Here is a 22,820-nt window from a genome sequence, read left to right as displayed (position 1 = left end):
GTGAGTCCGCCTGTGCGCTCTAGAGGTTTCCTTGGGGCCTGACAGAGCGGCTGTATGAAACCCTGGCGCACTGAGCTCTTCCTTTCCTCTGCATGGAGTGCAGGGCCCTGGCGTGCCCCTGGGCTGCGTCTCCACAGCTCCTCCCACGTTAATAACTGCGCTCCAGCCACCGACTGCCTTGCTCCAAGATGCACTTGTGTTCTTTTGGAATGTGCCTGTCTCCTTCACATGGTGTTACTCTAAACTTTTTTTTTTTTTTTTTTTTTTTTTTGAGACGGAGTTTCCCTCTTGTTGCCCAGTTGCCCAGGCTGGAGAGTAGTGGCGCGATCTCAGCTCTCTGTAACCTCCACCTCCCAGGTTCAAGCGATTCTCCTGCCTCAGCCTCCCGAGCAGCTGGGATTACGGGCGAGCACCACCATGCCCGGCTAATTTTGTATTTTTAGTAGAGATGGGGTTTCACCATGTTGGTCAGGTGATTCTACCCCCTCGGCCTCCCAAAGCGCTGGGATTACAGTTGTGAGCCTCTGCGCCCAGCCACTAATTTTTTTTTTAAACCCGATGTTTTAACCCTTTTTGCATCTGTACCTGTAAAAAAAAAAAAAAAAATCTAGTGCTTGGGGATTGCTGAGGATGAGATCTGTAAAAGCAAGAGGAGAGGCCCTCAGGGTTCAATATCCTAGTCAATACCAAGCAAACCTATCTCAACTGGTCCTGAGTCCTGAGCATTGCATTTTCCACCTTAAACAAATAGGTGCTAGTTGTCAAGTTCATCTTACACCATTTCTTAAATCCAGGATTCAGTGGGAGGGGAGAAATGTTTAACCCTTTTCCTCCATACACTTCGTATTGTCTCTTACTCTCCCTCTTTGCCTCAGGGCCTTTGTGCTACCTCTAAGGCACTTTGAATTTGTGGGAGGAAGAAAATGGAAAGAACAAAGGAGGGAAGATGACAGAAATAGGTTGTGGAGATTTGAGTGACTGCCCCTACATCTGCAATATCATAACACTCCTTTACCGCAGCGGTCCCAACCTTTTGGGCACTAGAGACAGGTTTCATGGAAGACAATTTTTCCATGGCTCAGAGAGGGGGTATGGTTTTGGGATGATTCAAGCGCATTACATTTATTGTGCACTTTATTTCTATTATTATATTGTAACATATAATGAAATAATTATGCAACTCACTGTAATGTAGAATCAGTGGGAGCCCTGAGCTTGTTTTTCTGCAACTAGATGGTCCCATCTGGGGGTGATGGGAGACAGTGACAGATCATCAGGCATTAGATTCTCATAAGGAGCATGCAACCTAGATCCCTGGCTTGCGCAGTTCACAATAGGGTTCACGCTCTTGTGAGACTCTAACACCCCTGTTCATGCGACGGAAGGCAGAGCTCAGGCAGTAATGCCAGATGGGGAGTGGCTGTACAAACAGATGAAGCTCCTATGGCTTACCCCCTGCCTTGCGGCCTGGTTCCTAGGTGCCTGTCCGTGGCCTGGGGGTTGGGGACCTTTGTTTTAGTGCATATATTCTTTTCTTTCCATAGGAGCAAATTTAATATGCTCAGGTTTTATCTTATGCCAGCATGACTTTTTCTTTGGCTTTGAATCTCCAATCTGTCTTAGAAACCAAAGAGTAGATGGAATCATTTTTCTTCCAGCTTTGAACATCAGCATACTCCTTATGGATCCCCCAATTCGTTTCTTTTTCTTTTTTTTTTTTAATTTTTTTTGAGACAGAGTCTCTCTCTGTAGCCCAGGCTGGGGTGCAGTGGCACGATCTTGGCTCACTGCAACCTCCACCTCCCAGGTTCAAATGATTTTCATGCCTCAGCCTCCTGAGTAGCTGGGACTACAGGCGTGTGCCACCACGCCCAGCTAATTTTTGTATTTTTAGTAGAGACGGTTTCATCATATTGGCCAGGCTGGTCTTGAACTCTGACCTCAAGCGATCCGCCGGCCTCCACCTCCCAAAGTGCTGGGATTTCCAGCGTAAGCCACTGTGTGCAGCCCCAATTAGTTTCTGTTATCCTTTATATTAAATTTTGATCTTTGAAAACATTTAATACATAGCAACTTGAAGGATCCACTCCTGAATATTTCATATTGCAAGTGGTATCTTGTGTTCTACCCAACCCTGGTTTTTTTGTGGATTGCTTAGTCCTCCAATTTTTCTTAGATCTGATTTAATAATGCTTGTGGTTCCCAGAAATCTACTGAACCCCGGTCAAACCTTAAACAAGAAACTTTAACCATGACCACTTAAAATACAGTATATAGAGAAAAATCCTACTCTGCAAACCAAATCTCATCTTAAAAATTTGTTATGGAAAATTTCAAACAAATGTTAAAAAACCATACATAATGAAGCCAGCCCAGTGAACTCAATACCAGATTCAGCAATGATTAACTTACGACCAGTCTTGTTGCTTCTATATCACCACATACCTTGTCTTGTATTATTTTGAAGCAAATACTGAGTATCTGAAATCTAAATATTTCAGTATGATCTCTGAAAAATTAAAGGACCTTTTACAAGCATAACATAATACTATTTTTGTTTGTTTGTTTTTGAGACGGAGTCTCTTTCACCCAGGCCGGACTGCAGTGGCGCTATCTCAGCTCACTGCAAGCTCCGCCTCCCGGGTTCATGCTATTCTCCTGCCTCAGCCTCCGGAGTAGCTGGGACTACAGGCACCCGCCACCGCACCCGGCTAATTTTTTGTATTTTTAGTAGAGACAGGGTTTCACCGTGTTAGCCAGGATGGTCTCGATCTCCTGACCTTTTCTTACTATCATCAGATATCCAGAGTTCAACTTTCTACTTGTCTTTCTTTTTTTAAAGTTTGCTTAACTGGGTCAGGATCCAGTCAAATCCACATGATATGTCAAATCCATATGTTCTTTAAGTTTCTTTTATTCTTTAAATTTCTCCCTCATTTTTTTCCTTGCAATTTATTTGTTGAAGGAACCAGGTTATTGGCCCTGTACAATCTCCCACAATCTGGATTTTGCTGATTACATCTAAGCGGTGTAGTTGAACATGGCTTCCTTACCTTTTGATTGCAACACAGCTCTCTTCCTTATGCTTTCCCCAATTAGGTGTTGTTGGTTTATCAACTCATCAACTTCTTTATGAACTCAAATATTGCTTTCAACTGGTTGTATCATCATGCTTGTTAACCACTCTTTTTTTTTTGAGACAGAGTCTCGCTCTTGTCGCCCAGGCTGGAGTGCAGTGGCACGATCTCGACTCACTGCAGCCTCCGCCTCCCGGGTTCAAGTGATTCTCCTGCCTCAGCCTCCTGAGTAGCTGGTATTACAGGCGCGTGCCACCATGCCCAGCTAATTTTGGTATTTTTAATAGAGACGAGGTTTCGCCATGTTGGCCAGGCTGATCTTGAACTCCTAACCTCAGGTGATCTGCCCGCCTTGGCCTCCCAAAGTGCTGGCCTCCCAAAGTGTGAGGATTACAGGCGTGAGCCACTGCGCCCGGCCAAGTTAACCACTCCTTTATGATATCTTTGCTTACCTCACCTCTTTGTTGACATTTTCAGACAAACTTTTCAACTATAGTCCTCCCTTGTCTGACTAATTACATCCTGTCCCTAATATTTTCAATTCTTCTCTGTTTAAGTCTTCTCAGTATTGGAGGCAGAACAATAATGGCATAAAGAATAACAATGAAAATAACCAGCTTTCCCTTGAGACTGCTGCTCCCTTCTGTCAGGCTTTTTGTCCATCCTCTCTTCCCTATTTTCTTTGCTCAGTTGCTCCTTAAGTCCCTGCATTCTGGATTCTACCCTCATCAGTATATTCAAACTGTACTTTCAAAGGTCACCAGTGATCTTGGTAGTCAGCGCCAATCGTCTTGCTCAGCCCTCATTCTTTTTTACTTCTTAGAAGTATTTGATAAAAAGGCGGGGCGCATTGGCTCACGCCTGTAATCCCAGCACTTTGGAAGGCTGAGGTGGGCGGATCATGAGGTCAGGAGATCGAGACCATCCTGGCTAACACGGTGAAACCCCGTCTCTACTAAAACTACAAAAAATTAGCCAGGCATGGTGGCCAGCGCCTGTAGTCCCACCTACTCGGGAGGCTGAGGCAGGAGAATGGCGTGAACCTGGGTGGTGGAGCTTGCAGTGAGCCGAGGAGATGGCGCCACTGCGGTCCAGCCTGGGCGGCAGAGCAAGACTCTGTCTCCAAAAAAATAAATAAATAAATAAATAAAATAATAAATAAAAAATTTAAAAAAGTATTTGATAATCAATTCTGCAAGTATTTAATGAACACCTGTGGTAAGTAGTGTGCTATGTCTTCGTGATTTGATAGTGAATAAAAAGACACAATTTCTGCCCTTATGGAGCTTTTGGTCTGATAGGAGAAATTGACATTGATGAAACAATCACAAATTACAGTTGTCCCTCAGTATAATCTGGGTATTGGTTTCAGGGCCCCTACATATACCAAAAATCCATGCATACTTAAGTCCTAAAGTTAGACTTACAGAACCCACTTATATGAAAAGGTTGGCCCTCTGTATACCCAGGTTTCATATCTCTCAAATACTGCATTTTCAATTGCCTTTTGTTGAAAAAAATTCACGTACAAGTGAACCTGTGAAGTTCAAACTTGTGTTGTTCAAGAGGCAACTGTATTATAAAATTACAGTTGTGTTCAATGCTAAGGAAAGGCAAATGGTTCAATGAGAACATTTAATAATAGGGAGATTTGGCATAGTGTCACTGAACCAAGAATTGAAAGATAAGTAGTTGAAAGGACGTGGAGGGAAGTGAAGAGGGTGAAAGGAGTTTGCTAGGTAGCGGGAAAAGCATACTCAAAGGTCTATAAGAATGGAAGAGTCAAGAAACAGAAAGACCAGCAAAGAAAATAATGGTAGAGATGAGACTGAGAGATAGGCAGTGGTCAAATCATGCAGGTCCTGTAGGCCAAGGCAAGAGATTTGATAAGAGCTATAGAAACTGAAGTGTTTTAAGCAGGGTTGGGGCATGGCTAATTAGTCAGATAAGGGCTACATATTCAGTTTTGCATTTGAAATTATCTGTTGGCAGCACTGAGGAGAATGGATTTGAAGAGGAGAAGATTGTATGTGAAGTCCAAGTGGGAGATAGTTGGATTATTCCAGGTGGAAGACTGGTAGTTTAGGCTAGGAGGATAATAGTCAGAGATTTCAAGAAGGGGATAGAGATAGTTAGTTGCTAGAACTCATGATGACTTGAAATGGATTGACTGGGGTTGGGATGTGAAAGAGAGGCAGGTCATGGATTATTCATAGGATTCCTGTTTGTGCAGCTGGATTCTGTTTTCTGAGATAGGGAATACAGGAAGAAAACTGTTTTGAGAGGCAGAGTTAGATTTTGGGCATGTAGAATTTGAGATACCCTGGAGACTTCCAGGTGGAGATAAAAGTAGGTAGAATATAAGCTCATATTATGGTATCATATTATCTAGGCACAAATTCTGCCTCCTCTACTCCCTGGTTTGTGATAAGGACAAGTTACTTAGCCTACTTTTAAGAAGTAAAAAAGAATGAGGACTGAGCATGGAGCTTAGATGAAACATATGGCCTGGAGATATGGATGTATGACTCATTTGCATATAGGTGGATGTAGTTTAAGTAAAGGGTAAGAACAAAGTCTTCCAGGGAGAAAGTGCAGAATGAAAGAAGGCAGCCTGTGTGATACCAAGTGTGTTCACTGCCTTCTCCTGAAACTCTCATTCGTGGAACTCTGAGAGTACCCTGTCCTGGCTCTCCTCCCACCTCTTTTCTGCCACTCAACTATTGCTGTACCCCAAGTATTGATCCTTTCCGTTTTTTTTTTTTTTTTTTAAACCTTGGAGAGCTTAATGGTTTTGTTGCTTCCACTATCCATTTTATGTGGAGTAATTTCAAAATCTGTATTTCCAATCCTTACCTCTTTCCTGGGTTTCTAATATCTACCTTAGCTGTATTCTAGAATTTCTACATAGATGTCTTTTCATCTTTCCAAATGCAACATATCTGAATTTTTTTTTTTTTTTTTTTTTGAGACAGAGTCTTGCTCTGTTGCCCAGGCTGGAGTGTAGTGGCGCAATCTCAGCTCACTGCAAACTCTGCCTCTTGGGTTCATGCCATTCTCCTGCCTCAGCCTCCTAAGTAGCTGGGACTGCAGGTGCCCACCACCACGCCTGGCTAATTTTTTTGTGTTTTTAGTAGAGACGGGGTTTCACCATGTTATCCAGGATGGTCTCAATCTCCTGACCTCATGATCTGCCCGCCTCGGCCTCCCAAATATCTGAAATTTTTATTACTCATCTTTCCTCTCTGGATTCACCTTGCGAATCCCCTGTTTCTATCTGTGGTATTAATCACTCCCAACACTTAAGCATTTTTTACTTTTTCTCATCCCCATTTTTCTAACAAACATTACATTATTCAGCTTTATTTCTCTCCTTTCCATTTCCTTTTTGCTACTAATTACTAGTTCAGTCCTAATTATTTCATTCTTGGATTCTTTCAGTAACACATTTAATAATATGGGAGGACATGACTATCAAAAGATACGATTACAGCAAATTTAGCTTCAAGTTCAAATTGGCTTTTATTTGTGATTCCAGAATCAAACAACACCTCATTTTATAAAATAGAATGAGTGTTCAGATGAAGTGAGCAGAGGAGTTTGGCTTCATAGGCAGAAAAGGGTAGAAGAAAGCAGAAATGGAACAAAAAGTAGATTGGTCGGTTCAAAATTTCTTTCCTTATAGTGTTAAAACAGGGAACATCCTCATCATGCTAGCTTAGGTAATCCATACTCCGGATTGGCTGCTATGAATCTTCTGTTTTTGGAAAACTGGACTGTTTCAGAGCTCAGTTTGATTATGTGGCACCTAATGTGAACGACTTCATTCTGGTTGGTTTGATCTCTTGGAACCTCGTGCAGGAAGCTAATCCAAACAGTGGCCTCCCATACTTTGTTTACATGGCATAGTTCAGAATATAAGCTCATATTATGGTGTCATATTATCTAGGTACAAATTCTGCCTTCTCTACTCCCTAGTTTGTGACAAGGACAAGTTACTTAGCATCTCTTTGACTCAATTTTCTCACTTATAAAATGGGGATAATACACTTGAGCATGGGAGGTAGAGGCTGTAGTGAGCTATGATCACACCACTGCACTCTAGCCTGGACAACATCTCACCCAGGCTAGAAATCTCACCTTTGAAATCTCTTAAATGATAAGAGTGGCTTTTGAATGCTAGTGAGATGACTGGTTGCAAGATGGGGGCTGGTCACCAGAAAGACCGAGGCATGATGAGTGTTGGGACTTTCAGCCCCATCTCCCGGCCACCAGGGAGGGGAGAGAGGCTGCAGACTGAGTTGATCACCAATGACCAGTGTAATCAGTCATGCCTATGTAATAAAGTTTCCATAAAAAGTTAAAAGGATAGCTTGTGGGGAGCTTCTGAATAGCTGAACATATAGAGGTTCCTTGAGGGTGGCATGCTCAGAGAGGGCATGGAAGCTTCATACCCCCCTCACATGCCTTGCCCTATGTACCTCTTCCAGCTGGCTGTTCATCTGTATCCTTTGTAATATCCTCCGTAATTAGTGAGTTGATGTAAGTAAAATGTTTGCCTGAGTTCTGTAAGCTGCTCTAGCAAGTTAACTGAATCTAAGGAGGGGGTTGTAGGGGCTCCCAATTTATTGCTGGTCAGTCAGAAGTATGGGTGACAGTCTACTACTTGTGACTGGCATCTGAAGCGGGGGGAATTCTTGCGGGCCTGAGCCCTCAACCTGTGGGATTTGACCCTATTTCCAAGTATATAGAATCATAATTGAACTAGAAGACACCCAGCTGATGTCCACTGCAGAGCTGATTGCTTGGTGTGTGGGGAAATAACTCCCACACATGTGGTGTGGGAAGTGTTGTGTTGAGTGGTATGTGAGAGTGGAGGGGAAAAAATGTTCACTAATTCAATTTCCTTTGTAGGGTTGTGGTGAGAATTAAATTAAAAAGTGCATGTTAGCACAGTGTCTACCAAGTAATAACTAAACACATTATAGATATTGTATAGTATTGTTATTCTTTATTCTTACTCTTATTAGATGAATAGCTCCCTGCCTTCCCTTATATCTCTCTTGGCTCAATCCATCCTATGTCATTGCCAGATGAATCTTCCTAAAACTTTAATCAAGTTATTCTGCTTAAGCACTTGCAGTGACTTCTCTTTGCCAGAGTAAATTCAGTTTGCCTGGGTTCCTGCACAATCTGGAGCCATCGTGCCTTTTCAGTCTTATTTCCCCTCTACTCAAGTCCTCTACTCTAGCTAGTTTTGTTTCTTCGCTGTCCTGAAAGCCACTTGGTTTATTTAACTCTGTGCCCTATACTGCCTTCTTTATCTAGATTGACCTCTCCTCTCTTTCCAAATCCTGTGGAGCTCTTGAATTCTCAGCTCCAACTCACCTCTTCTACCAAGCCCTGCCTAACTACCCTTAAGCCATCGGAATCTGACCATCTTTGAAATTTTTGTAGCACTTGCTTTTATTTGTCATTTAACATCTACAACATTTAGATCGAGACTGTTACTATTCTGTTTAGTCTTATCTTTTCTTCTTGAGATGCTCATTCCTTTCCAATCTTACTTTCTGATATTTCATAATGTGAACCCTTCACCAGTATGTTTACTAAACACTCAAATGTCAGCTCTGATGATGATGGACAATCAAAAATGTCCCCAGACATCACCAAATGTCCACCGTGAGGTCAACATATCCAGGATTGAGAATCAGCATCTAGTATTCACAACATCTAGCATTGCTACATGATGATGATGATGAAGAGATGATGTACATTTCCACTGATAGTCATACACGGCCTTCTCTGTTTATGTCTTTCCAACAATCACAAAGGCAGTGTGTTATACAGGAAACAGCAACAAAGGATCAGGAATCAGGAGACTAAAGTTCTGGTCTCAGTAATTTGCTCTCATAATTTGGATAAGTTAGTCAGTCTGTGTTTCAGCTACTTCACCTACAAAATCAGTAGTTAAATGAGATATTGTTAATTGCTTCCATTCTAAAATTCTTTTCTTCTTAAATCTATTTTTTAAAGGCCAACTCATTTTTCTCAATTATTCTTACTTACATATTAAGCATTTTTACTCATAATTTGCCTTACTGTTATTACTTTTCCAAGTATATGTGTCTTATTCTCTCAAGAATATTAAGCTTTTTGGGGCACCATATGTCTTATATTTGTTGTTATTCATAACATCTAGTATTGCCACATGTACAATGAAAATCAAGTTTGGTTGAATTAATTTTGCTTTATTTTCATTTTTGGTAATTTTAGCCTTGGGATCCCTCAGGAGAAGAACATTTAGTTACTACCTTTCACTTAGTAATTTATTTCACTTAGTTCCTGTCCTGAAATTACTAATAATCAATGAGATTCCTCATTTGGGAGGGACAGATGTTGTAAATGTTGATGCAGAGTGAAAGATATTAATGTTGTAAATCAGGGTTTCTCAACCTCAGCACTATTGACGTTTTTGTCTTGATACTTCTTTTTTTATTTTTAATTTAATTTAATTTAATTTATTTTTGAGATGGAGTCTCACTCTGTCGCCCAGGCTGGAGTGCAGTGGTGCAATCTTGGCTCACTGAAAGCTCCGCCTCCCGGGTTCACGCCATTCTCCTGCCTCAGCCTCCCGAGTAGCTGGGACTACAGGCACCCGCCACCACGCCCGGCTAATTTTTTGTATTTCTAGTAGAGACGGGGTTTCACTGTGTTAGCCAGGATGGTCTTGATCTCCTGACCTCATGATCCGCTTGCTTCGGCCTCCCAAAGTGCTGGGATTACAGGCGTGAGTCACCCGCCCAGCCTTGTCTTGATACTTCTTTGTTATGGGGGCTGTTCTGTGCATTTTAGGATGTTTGGCAGCATTCCTGGCCTCTACCCACTAGATGCAGCAGCACTCTTTCGATTGTGACCATCAAAAATGTCTCTAGACATCACCAAAAGTCTACTGTGGGAGTTACAACATCCAGGATTGAGAATCAACTATTTTAAATAAAAGGAAGACTAGACACGCCAGATTGTGAATGAGGTTTTCTTGTATTTCTTTTCTATTTTTTTTTTTTTTTTTGAATTTTACTTTAAGCTCTGGGATACGTATGCAGAATGTGCAGGTTTGTTACATAGGTATTCATGTGCCATGGTGGTTTGCTGCACCTATCAACCCGTCATCTAGGTTTTAAGCCCCTCATGCATTAGGTATTTGTCCTAATGCTCTCCCTCCCCTTGCCCCCCACCCCCTGACAGGCCCCCATGTGTGATGTTCCCCTTCCTGTGTCCATGTGTTCTCACTGTTCAACTCTCACTTATGAGTGAGAACATGCAGTGTTTGGTTTTCTGTTTTTGGGTTAGTTTGCTGAGGCTGATGGTTTCCAGCTTCATCCATGTCCCTGCAAAGGACATGAACTCGTGAATGAGGTTTTCTTTACATCATATTTCTTTGTATCTGATTTACTTCTTAAATTTTTAGAAATAAGAGATCCTCTGTCACTTTATCCAATTACCTCCACTGGTAACGTCTGCAAAACTACAGTGCAATATTACACAAGGATATTAACACTGATAAGGTCAAGATAAAGAACAAAGTTCCCTCATGTTGCCATTTTATATCCACACCCAATGTCTTTCCACCCTGACTTCCTATTTAAATGGAATCATAGAGTACAGAACTTTTTGGGATTTTTTTTTTTTCACTCAAAAAATTATCTGGAGATTCATCCAGGTTGTTGTTCTTTTCCATTGTTGAGCAGTATTCCATGGCTTGGATGTATCACAGTTTGTTTAAACATTTACCCGCTGGGGGACATCTGGATTATTTCCATTTTTTTTTTTTTTTTTGCAATTTTGAACAGTGTTACTATAAACATTCACATACAGATTTTTGTGTGAGTATGTTTTCATTTCTCTGGGATAAATGCTCAAGAGTACAGTTGCCTGGCTACATGGTAGTTGCATGTTTAGTTTTAAAAGAAACTGCCAAACTAATTTATTTTCATGTACATTTTACATTCCCATCAGTGGTGTATGAATGATGCAGTTTTTGTGCATCCTCACCAGCATTTGGTGTTGTCAGTTTTTAATTTCAGCCACCCTCTAGGTATGTAGTAACATTCCATTGTGGTTTTAATCTACATTAAATTCAGTGTAGCTAATAATGTTGAAAATCTTTTCATGCATTTGTTATTTGAATATTCTCTTTAGTGAACTGTTTTCATGTCTTTTGCTAATTTTCCAGTTGTATTATTTATTTTTTTAATGTTGAATTTTCAGAGTTCTTTATATATTCTAGATACTAGTCTTTTGCCAAATAGGTGGTATGAAAATATGTTCTCCTGGTCTATAGGTTGTATTTTTATGCCCTTAATAGAGCCTTCCACCAAGCAAAACTTTTAAAATTTATTAAGTCCAATTAATTAATTTTTCCTTTTATGGATCATACATTTAGTGGCAAGTCTAAGAACTCTTTACTTAGTTCCAAATCCCCAAAATTTTCTCCTTTTTTTCTAAAAGTTTTATATAGTTTTACATTTTGTATATTTAAGTCTGTGATCCATCCTGAGTTAATTTTTGTATAAGGTGGATATGGTTTGGATATGGTTTCAAAACTCATGTTGAAATTTGATCCCCTATGTGGTGATGTTGGGCTGTGGGACCTAGTGGGAAGTGTTTGGGTTTTGGGGGTGGATCCCTCATGAAATGGCTTTGCATTCTCACTCTGGCAACACAGGAATGGATTAGTTCCCATAAGAGTGGGTTGTTATAAAGCCCAGATGCTCTTCAGGTTTTCTCTCTTTGTACCTGTTCTCTTCTCTTTTGACCTTGTCTGCCATGTTATGACACCCTCACCAGAAGCCAGGGTGGCCATGTCCTTGAACTTCCAAGCCTGCAGAACCATGAGCTAAATAAACCTGTTTTCTTTCTAAATTACCCAATCTCAGGTGTTTAGAGAATGGTTTACCCTTAGAGAATGGTTCTGGTGAACTTCTGGATTTAAAATCTCCTTACTAATTAAGTACTGTTTTAACTGGGGGCAGAATGTGTGCCTTAAAAGAACGTAGGGACCTAATGGCTGTTTTCCTGCTGATGGGACAGTATCAGAACTAAAATTTGGCTTTGGAGGACATTTTACTCCTAATTGTTGAAGGCAGAGTTTTCGCATTCACAGAAGGGGCATAAAGCCTGGTCTCTAGTATAGGGGTGCAAAAAGGGAGGAGAATTGGGAGGCTCGAGTGTTACAGCAATGGACCAACGCTGTGCCTCATGGAGAGGATTCCTATTCCACTAGGTGGCGACGTTGACCTAGAAATACCGTGCGCTTCCCAGAGGAAGGGTAGAGGGAGAAATGCTTATTGAGAAAGGCCCTTTGCTCCTAGAAAATGACAGAAAACAGCATTCCCTTGTGCTATATTCTCAGTTACTATGGCATTCGCTAATCTTTCCTAACAGGACTATTTTCCTGAACTGTAAAAATTCTCAAACACTGCATACACAGAGAGGATAGGAGACATGGCATTTGCGGATAGGAAATGAGGAAATTTTGCGATAGGACAGCTGTAGATCCTGTTGCGGACACCCAGCCGGGCAGTTGGAGGCGGAGTCAGTCCAGAAGCCTTCAGATAACACCAGGGTGTAGTCCTGGCGAGAAATCTTCAGTTGCTTCAGGACCTTTTCTAGCCCCACACGACGGCTAGGTCCTCCGTGAGAGAAAACTGGTTCGAGAAGCATGGCCAACATTCCCAATGATCCGTGAGTATTGAGAAGTTCTCCATGTTCTCCCAAGCAAGCCTAACATCTGAGACTTCCAGCATGGCGGCCGCCCTATTAGCATTTAGGTGGCTATAGGATGCCCATTGTTTGAACTTAAGATGGAGGCCGAGAGCCTCCAAATGAAAGGACAGAGTTGAAAGTTAAGTTCTGCGCCTGTACTCACCCCTCTGATGAATATACCTTCTGTTCTGATTCTGATCCTGGGCGAGTCCCCACAATGAAGTGGTGTTGTCTGTCTGGGGAAATAACTGAGGTTCGTTGTCTCGCGCTAAGGAGAACAAAGATGTGGGCACACACGGAATGGGTTTAAGAGCAGAAAGTTTAATAGGTGAAAGAAACAAGAGGAAAGCTCCCCTGTGCAGAGGGAGGGGGTTCCGAAGGGATCTCCCGGGTTGCGGTGGGAAGCGGCTGGTTTTATAGAGGGCTTGAGGAGGCAGTATCTGATTTACATAGGGCCTAGGGATTTAGTTGGACCAAGTGTGCCATTTACATAGTCCACAAAGAGGCTGGCCATCCCACCCTAATCTTTCTTTTATTAGGCAGATGTGGTTTCCACCTGGCCGGTGCCATGACACCCGCACACATGGCGACAAGGAGAAGGGAGAAGAAAACCTATTTGTTGTATATACCTGGCTTTTGGCACAGCTGCCGGGATTCACCTGTGCAAGTTTCCAGCTTGCTTATCTATGCTTGCAGCTTGATTTTTCAGGCTACTTTCTGTTAGAAAAGAAATGATTTGGGGGCTGCTTTCTATTAAAAGAAAAACCTTACCAAGGACTCCTGTACCCTCACTATCTGCCTAAATAATTTCTTAACGCCTATATTATTCCCTTTAAATAAAATTTTTTGTGGTGTTTGTCTTATTGTTATTAGGTTATGAGAATTCATTATATATTCAAGAAATATATAATTCATTATATAAAAATAGTTTTATAAATTAAATATAAATATATAAATATATAATTTATTACATAGTCAGGAAATATATTCAGTCCTTTTTGGGAAATATTTTCTCTCAGTCTATAGTTTGTCCTTTCTTATACTTAACAGTATGTTTTTTAGAGCAGAAGGTTTTACTTTAAAAAATTATTAATATTATTTTGACTGATATCTTTGACTAGAACATTACTGGTGTATAGAAATGGCGCTGATATCTGTACATTAATTTTGTATCCTTAAACTTTAACTGAATTCATTTATCAAATCTAAGCGATTTTTGGTGGAGTCTTTAGGGTTTTCCAAATATAAGATTATATCGTCAGTGAACAAGGATAATTTGACTTCCTCTTTTTTAATTTGGATGTCTTTTATATTTTTCTCTTGTCTGATTGCTTTGGTGAGGACTTCCAGTACCATGTTGAATAAGAGTGGTGAAAGTAGGCAACTTTGTCTTGTTCCAGTTCTTAGAGGGAATGCTTTCAACTTTTTCCCATTTGGTATGATGTTGGCTATGAGTTTATTATATGTGACTCTTATTATTTTGATGTATGTTCCTTTGATGCCTAGTTTGGTGAGGGTTTTTATGATAAAGGGATGCTTAATTTTATCAAATGCTTTTTTAGCATCTATTAGATGATCATATGATTTTTGTTCTTAATTCTGTTTATGTGATGTATCTTATTTGTTGATTTGCAAATGTTGAAGCATTCATGCATTTCTGGTATAAAAGTCACTTGATTGTGGTGTATTATCTTTTCAGTGTGTTGTTGAATTTGGTTTGCTGATGTTAAATACAGTGAATTCTAAATTTCTCTTCAAAGGATCAGTATGTCAGTATGTTCAGTTCTTTGTTCTCCATTTTAAAGTTTAAATTCCTCATTCTCCTCATCTCCTTGCCTCTAGTTTCAGTAAACAACCTTTTACACCAGTTCTAATCAGTAGTTCACATCTGTTTCCCTGCTCACCTGCTCTGCCCTGAGTCACTCCTGGTCACCTGCTCTGTCCTGAGTCACCTCTGGTCACCTGCTTTGACCTGAGTCACCTTTAGTCACCTGTTCTGTAACCATCCTTCCCGCCAAAACTGCTCACCCCACCACTCTGGTTCATAACCCTGCTCTCTTTAAAATAGCCAGTCAGAATTAGCTTAGACTGTGTGGTTCAACCCTTGCCAACAGGGGAACGACACAGCAGTAGGGGCTACCTGCGTCAGGGATAAGACCCCCTTCTCCTTCTTTGTTCAGGTGTGCTCTTGCCATTGCTCCATCTGTGAGATGCACCCTTCTACAGAAGTAAATTGCCTTGCTGAGAAAATTTATGCTTGAGTGCTGTTTCTTTTGCAGCACTGAAATACAAATACAAATTTGAGGGCTCGTCCAGGATTCCCATTCTCTTCTGGGGAGGGTCTATATCTCTCCCGTGAGGAGGCATGCCCGCTGCCTTGTTGCAGTGGCCTCAGGGGTAAGGAATCAAGACCCACCTAGTGTGATGAATAAACCCAGACTCTCAGCAATGCAGAAAGAAACCAGCTGGCGACTTGGGGGAAAGGATCCTCACATACAACTGCGACCAGGTAACTCTGTGCACAGACCAAGGTAAGAAATGTCGCAGGGACAACAAAATACTTCCTTGGTGGTGGGGATATTCTGGGGGTTGAAAGTGTGCGTGAATGCAAGGAGCCTCCAGCAGGTGGGGCTAAAGGAAAGGCGAGACATCTCTAATATGAGCGATTGAGTCTAATAGCCCCAGCAAGCCTCCAGAGAAGCCTAGGCGAGACATCTTTAATACGAGAGATTGAGCCTAACCAGGACCCAATGTGGGAAATACCCCAAGCAAGACAAGGAGCAAGAAGGATAAAGATGGTAATAAGGATATTCCCCTTGATAGCCCCCTAGATCTCATGTTAAAATACTGGAAGGATAATGAAGGGACTAAACACAAGTAGAAACAACAAATGATAAAATATTGTTGTTTTATTTGGACTCAGGGCCCTATCCTCAAACCCTCAATCTTCTGGCCAAAGTTTGGGTGGAATGAGAATGTAATGTGCTAGCTTCTAATTCAATATGTTAATGATAAAAGTCCAGTTTCTCAAGAAGAACAGGTCTTTGTTGGAGGCAGGGACCTGTCCTTTTTTCCTTAAAAACAACTAGGGAAGAGCCCAATCTTGCACTTCAAAATGAAAAGTCAGAGGAGCCAGTTCCCATGCCTAAAGACTCCAGCTCATGGGACCCCCTAGACCATCTATGCCTGCTCAGTGTCCCCAATCTTTCCCCGCAGACAGCTGCTGCTGCCTCAGATTCCATTCCAAATCCTTCTTCTGTTCACGTTATCCCTCCTTCTTATAACCCTGACTCTTGGGAATTACCATCCCAAGAGCCTGTTCTCTCCCAACCTAAATACCCCTCTCTAAAAGGACTCCAGTGTGAAGTAGAACATTGTAAAAAAGATAATCAGAATTTCCCATTTCCCTCCACACCTAAGGAGTCAGCCTTGACTCTCTTTCCCTTAAAAGAGGTACCAAAAGGAGGGGGAGCCATTGGCTTTATAAATGCTCCCTTAACCAGTTCAGAAGTCCAGAATTTAAAAAAGGAGCTTAAGCCACCACTAGATGACCCTTATGGAGTGTCAGATCAAATTGATCAATTCTTAAGACGTCAGTTATATACTTGGGTCAAGTTAATGTCCATCTTGGGCATCCTTTTTTCAGGGGAAGAAAGGAGTAGGATTCATAGGGCTGGTATGGTAGTCTGGGAACATGAGCATCCTTCTGGTCAAAACGTTCCTACTGTGGAACAGAAATTCCCTGCCCGAGACACCTGGTGGGACAATAACAATGCAGATCACCGGGAAAACATGCAGGACCTAAGAGAGATGATAATAAAAGGAATTCGGGAATCAGTACCCCGAACCCAAAATCTTTCTAAAGCATTTGATATACAATAGGAAAAGGATAAAGGGCCTATGAGATTCCTAGACAGACTGAAGGAGCAAATGAGACAATATGCAGGCTTCAATTTGAATGATCCCCTTGGGCAAGGAATGTTAAAACTCCAATTTGTCATTAAAAGTTGGTCAGACATTTCAAAAAAATTACAAAAGATAGAAAATTGGGTAGACTGGCCCCTAAGTGAACTTCTCAGGGAAGTTCAAAAGATATATGTGAGGAGAGACAAAGAAAAGCGAAACAAAAGACAAAACTTATGTTATCCACCTTCCAACAGATGACTCCAAACCCATGTACTTTTAAACAGAACTTCCAGGGAGCCAGAAACTATAAAAGGTCCAAACCCTCCTTTAAAGGACCCCAGCCTCCATCTGGAGGACTAAGACCAAGGGGTTTATCAGGCCCCCTAAAGGGTGTGGGGGAGCAAGGTCAAAGAATCCCAGAACTGAGAGGGAGGAAGTGTAAGATAGGTGCTACCAATGCAGAACAGGTCACTTCAAGAGAGAATGTCCCGAACTAAGAAAGGAGAAAGAAGCCCTTCCACTCATGACTTTTGAGGAAGAATAGGGGGGTCAGGGGCTCTGTCTCTTTTATCTTGAGTCCCACCAGGAGCCCTTGATAAATTTGGAGGTGGGACCTAAACATGAGCTTGTCACCTTTTTAGTCGATTCAGGGGCTGCTCACTCCTCTGTTTGTCCATCTCCTCGATGGACAGTCTTGCCCCAAGACAGACTCCCCTAATCTTTTTGGCCAAATTTTAGAACAAGTGTTAGAAAAAGTGGTCATCCCAAAGCAAATATGCTTGCTCTAGTACATGGATGATATTCTTATATCTGGCGAAGATCTAAAGAAGGTTACTGACTTCTCTACACATATTCTTAACCATCTGCAGTTCAAGGGGCTATGAGTCTCAAAAGGAAAGCTTCAGTATGTAGAGCCTGACGTTAAATATTTAGGCCACTTAATAAGTGCAGGCAAGTGAAGAATAGGGCCTGAATGAATTGAGTGAATCGTGCCCCTACCCTTGCCTCAAACTAAACAAAAACACAGGAAATTTTTAGGGTTAATTGGATACTGCTGCTTACGCATTGACACATATGCACTATACAGTAAACTGTTAAATCAAAAACTTGCCCAGGAGAAGCCTGACCATCCCCTGTGGACTCCTGAGGAAGTTGATCAGGTCGAAGAGCTGAAAAAAGACTCATAACCACCCCTGTTTTAGCCTTACCTTCCCTAGAGAAGCCATTCCACCTTTTGTCAATGTGAACAATGGAGTAGCATTAGGAGTGCTTACTCGAGAACACAGAGGCTGTCGGCAGCCCATGGCCTTTCTGCCAAAAGTCTTAGATCTGGTTACTTGTGGATGGCCTCAATGCATCCAGTCCATTGCTGCTACAGCAGTATTAGTTGAAGAAAGTAGAAAGTTAACCTTTGGAGGAAAATTGACAGTACGCCTCACCAAGTTAGAACTGCCTTAAACCAGAAGGCAGGGAGATGGCTTACTGACTCAAGAATCTTAATGTATAAGGCCATTCTGTTAGAAAAAGATGATTTAATATTAACCACTGATAATTCACTTAACCTAGCAGGTTTCCTAACAGGGGATCCAAATCTAAAGAGTTTAGATTTAATTGATTACCATACAAAAGTCTGACCAGACCTAGGAGAAACTCCCTTCAGGACAGGATGACACTTGTTTATAGATGGTTCCTCCTGGGTGATTGAGGGAAAAAGACACAGTGGGCATTCAGTAATTGATGGAGAAACTCTTGTAGAAATAGAGTGAGGAAAATTGCCTAATAAGTGGTCTGCTCAAACATATGAGCTGTTTGCACTCAGCCAAGCCTTAAAGTACTTACAGAACCAGGAATGAACCATCTATACCGATTCTAAGTATGCCTTTGGAGTGGCTCATACATTTGGAAAAATTTGGACTGAATGAGGTCTCATTAATAGTGAAGGTCAAGACCTTGTTCACAAGGAGCTAATCACCCAAGTATTGAATAACCTTCAGTTGCTGGAAGACATAGCTATTGTCCATGTTCCCGGACACCAGAAAGGCCTTTCTTTTGAAAGTCAAAGAAATAACCTAGCAGATCACATGCCAAACAGGCTGCTGTCTCCTCTAAAGCGCCTATTTTCCACTTAACTCCCTACCTTCCTCCTCCTACCGTAATCCCCATTTTCTCTTCCACTGAAAAATAAAAACTAATAAAAATAGGCACTAAAGAGAATTCAGACAGAAAATGGATATTGCCAGACCAGAGAGAAATGATGAAGGAAATCTTATCCCAACTACATCAAGGGACCCACTGGGGACCCCAGGCCTTGTGTGTTGCAGTTCTCAGAGGTTATGGGTGTATAGGAATTTGTACCCTGGCCAAACAAGTTACAGATAGTTGCTTGGTATGTAAGAAAACTAATAAACAAACTTTGGCAATTGAGACAGGATATAAAGATGCTAATGCCTGGTTGGAATGGATCAAGCATTCTGTCCACACTTTAAACAGAAGGAATTGTTATGCTTGTGCCCACGGCAGGCCAGAGGCCCAGATTGTCCCCTTTCCACTAGGATGGTCCTCCAGTCGACCAGGCATGGGCTGTATGGTAGCTCTTTTCCAGGATTCCACAGCCTGGGATAACAAGCCATGCCAAGCTCTCTCTCTGCTATATCCTAAAGTTCGACACCCTATGGGTCAGCCCCTGAGGGCCATCCAGCCTCCATCTCCTGAAACTAAGTTCACTTCATGTCTGTCACGACAAGGAGGAAACTTAGCGTTCCTTGGAGACTTCAGCCTCCCAAGTAGCTGGGATTACAGGCACCTGCCACCACGCCTGGCTAATTTTTGTATTTTTAGTAGAGATGGGGTTTCACCATATTGGCCAGGCTGTTCTCGAACTCCTGACCTTGTGATCTGCCCGCCTTGGCCTCCCAAAGTGCTGGGATTACAGGTGTGAGCCACCACGCCCAGCCTACAATACACTTCTAATCCCTGAATATGGGATAGATTTCCTTTTTTTGTTTTCTTTAATTTCTTTCATCAGTGTTTTATAGTTTCCAGTATATAGATTTTTTACTTCCTTGGTTAAACTTACACCTACATATTTAATTTTTTGTTGCTATTTTAAATAGGATTATTTTCCATTAATTTCTCTTTTAGATAGTTCATTTTTAGTACATAGAAATGCTACTGATTTTTGTATGTTGATTTTGTATCTTGCAACTTTGTTGAATTCATGTATTAGTTCTTTTGTAGAATCTGTACAGTTTCTACAAACTGTAGAATTTTTTGTAGAATCTGTACAGTTTCCCATATATAAAATTATGTCATCAGCAAATAGAGACAATTTCACTTCTTCCTTTTTTTTTTTTTAAAGAAATTAGGATGCCTTTTACTTCTTTCTCTTGCCTAATTTCTTTTGCTAGAAATTCCAGTACCATGTTGAAAGGAAATGGTGAGAGTGGGCATCCTTGTTTTGACCCAATCATGGAGGAAAAGCTTAAAACTTTTCACCATTGAGAATGATGGTAGCTCCAGATTTGTCACATATGGCTTTATTGTGTTGTGGTCCATTCCCTCTACGTCTAACGTGTTGAGAGTTTTTGTGATGAAATGGTGTTAAATCTTGTCGAATGGTTTTCTGCATTTATTGAGATGATCATAGGATTTTTATCTTTCATTCTGTTGATGTGGTGTATTACATTAATTGGTTTGTGTATGTTGACTCATCCTTGCTTCTCTGGGATAAATCCTACTTAATCATAGTGAATAATTCTTTTTTTAAATTATACTTTAAGTTCTAGGGTACATGTGCACAACATGCAGGTTTGTTACATATGTATACATGTGCCATATTGGTGTGCTGCACCCATTAACTCATCATTTACATTAGGTATATCTCCTAATGCTCTCCCTCCCCCCTCCCCCTACCCCACGACAGGCCCGGGTGTGTGATGTTCCCCATCCGGTGTCCAAGTGTTCTCATTGCTAAATTCCCACCTATGAGTGAGAACATGTGGTGTTTGGTTTCCTGTCCTTGCAATAGTTTGCTCAGAATGATGGTTTCCAGCTTCATCCATGTCCCTACAAAGGACATGAACTCATCCTTTTTTATGGCTGCATAGTATTCCATGGTGTATATGTGCCACATTTTCTTAATCCAGTCCGTCACTGATGGACATTTGGGTTGGTTCCAAGTCTTTGCTATTGTGGATAGTGCTGCAATAAACACATGTGTGCATGTGTCTTTATAGCAGCATGATTTATAATCCTTTGGGTATATACCCAGTAATGGCTGGGTCAAATGGTATTTCTAGGTCTAGATCCTTGAGGAATCACCACACTGTCTTCCACAATGGTTGAACTAGTTTACACTCCCACCAACAGTGTAAAAGTGTTCCTATTTCTGCACATCCTCTCCAGCACCTGTTGTTTCCTGACTTTTTAATGATGGCCATTCTAACTGGTGTGAGATGGTATCTCATTGTGGTTTTGATTTGCATTTCTCTAATAGCCAGTGATGATGAGCATTTTTTATGTGTCTGTTGGCTTCATAAATGTCTTCTTTTGAGAAGTGTCTGTTCATATCCTTCACTCACTTGTTGATGGGGTTGTTTGATTTTTTCTAGTAAATTTGTGTAAGTTCTTTGTAGATTCTAGATATTAGTCCTTTGTCAGATGAATAGATTGCAAAATTTTTCTCCTATTCTGTAGGTTGCCTGTTCACTCTGATGGTAATTTCTTTTGCTGTGCAGAAGCTCTTTAGTTTAGTTAGATCCCATTTGTCAATTCTGGCTTTTGTTGCCATTGCTTTTGGTGTTTTAGTCATGAAGTCCTTGCCTATGCCTATGTCCTGAATGGTATTGCCTAGGTTTTCTTCTAGGGTTTTTATGGTTTTATGTCTAACATTTAAGTCTTTAATCCATCTTGAATTAATTTTTGTATAAGGTGTAAGGAAGGGATCCAATTTCAGCTTTCTACATATGGCTAGCTAGTTTTCCCGGCACCATTTATTAAATAGGGAATCCTTTCCCCATTTCTTGTTTTTGTCAGGTTTGTCAAAGATCAGATGGCTGTAGATGTGTGGTCTTATTTCTGAGGGCTCTATTCTGTTCCATTGGTCTATATCTCTGCTTTGGTACAAGTACCATGCTGTTTTGGTTACTGTAGCCTTGTAGTATAGTTTGAAGTCAGGTAGCATGATGCCTCCAGCTTTGTTCTTTTGGCTTAGGATTGTCTTGGCAATGCAGGCTCTTTTTTGGTTCCATATGAACTTTAAAGTAGTTTTTTCCAATTCTGTGAAGAAAGTCATTGGTAGCTTGATGGGGATGGCATTGGATCTATAAATTACCTTGGGCAGTATGGCCATTTTCAGGGTATTGATTCTTCCTATCCATGAGCATGGAATGTTCTTCCATTTGTTTGTGTCCTCTTTTATTTTGTCGAGGAGTGGTTTGTAGTTCTTCTTGAAGAGGTCCTTCACATCCCTTGTCAGTTGGATTCCTAGGTATTTTATTCTCTTTGAAGCAATTGTGAATGGGAGTTCACTCATGATTTGGCTCTCTGTTTGTCTGTTATTGGTGTATAGGAATGCTTGTGATTTTTGCACATTGATTTTGTATCCTGAGACTTTGCTGAAGTTGCTTATCAGCTTATGGAGATTTTGGGCTGAGATGATGGGGTTTTCTAAATATACGATCATGTCATCTGCAAACAGGGACAATTTGACTTCCTCTTTTCCTAATTGAATACCTTTTATTTCTTTCTCCTGCCTGATTGCCCTGGCCAGAACTTCCAACACTATGTTGAATAGGAGTGGTAAGAGAGGGCATCCATGTCTTGTGCCAGTTTTCAAAGGGTATGCTTCCAGTTTTTACCCATTCAGTATGATATTGGCTGTGGGTTTGTCATAAATAGCTCTTATTATTTTGAGATATGCCCCATCAATACCTAGTTGATTGAGAGTTTTTAGCATGAAGGGCTGTTGAATTTTGTCGAAGGCCTTTTCTGCCTCTATTGAGATAATCATGTGGTTTTTGTCTTTGGTGCTGTTTATATGCTGGATTACATTTATTGATTTGCATATGT

At 41.1% G+C, this 22,820-nt stretch overlaps 1 protein-coding gene across 3 annotated transcripts in view; it reads left to right on the top strand.

Moving 5' to 3' along the window:
• PATE2 (prostate and testis expressed 2) overlaps positions 1-22,820 on the top strand; it is a 197,119-nt gene that overhangs the window by 295 nt on the left and 174,004 nt on the right. The window lies entirely within an intron of this gene.

Source organism: Pan troglodytes, chromosome 9 (genome assembly GCF_028858775.2).
Source record: "Pan troglodytes isolate AG18354 chromosome 9, NHGRI_mPanTro3-v2.0_pri, whole genome shotgun sequence".
Classification (NCBI taxonomy): Eukaryota; Metazoa; Chordata; class Mammalia; order Primates; family Hominidae; genus Pan; species Pan troglodytes.
Note: the sequence above shows the minus strand (reverse complement) of the source record. Positions and strands in the feature narration are given on the sequence as shown.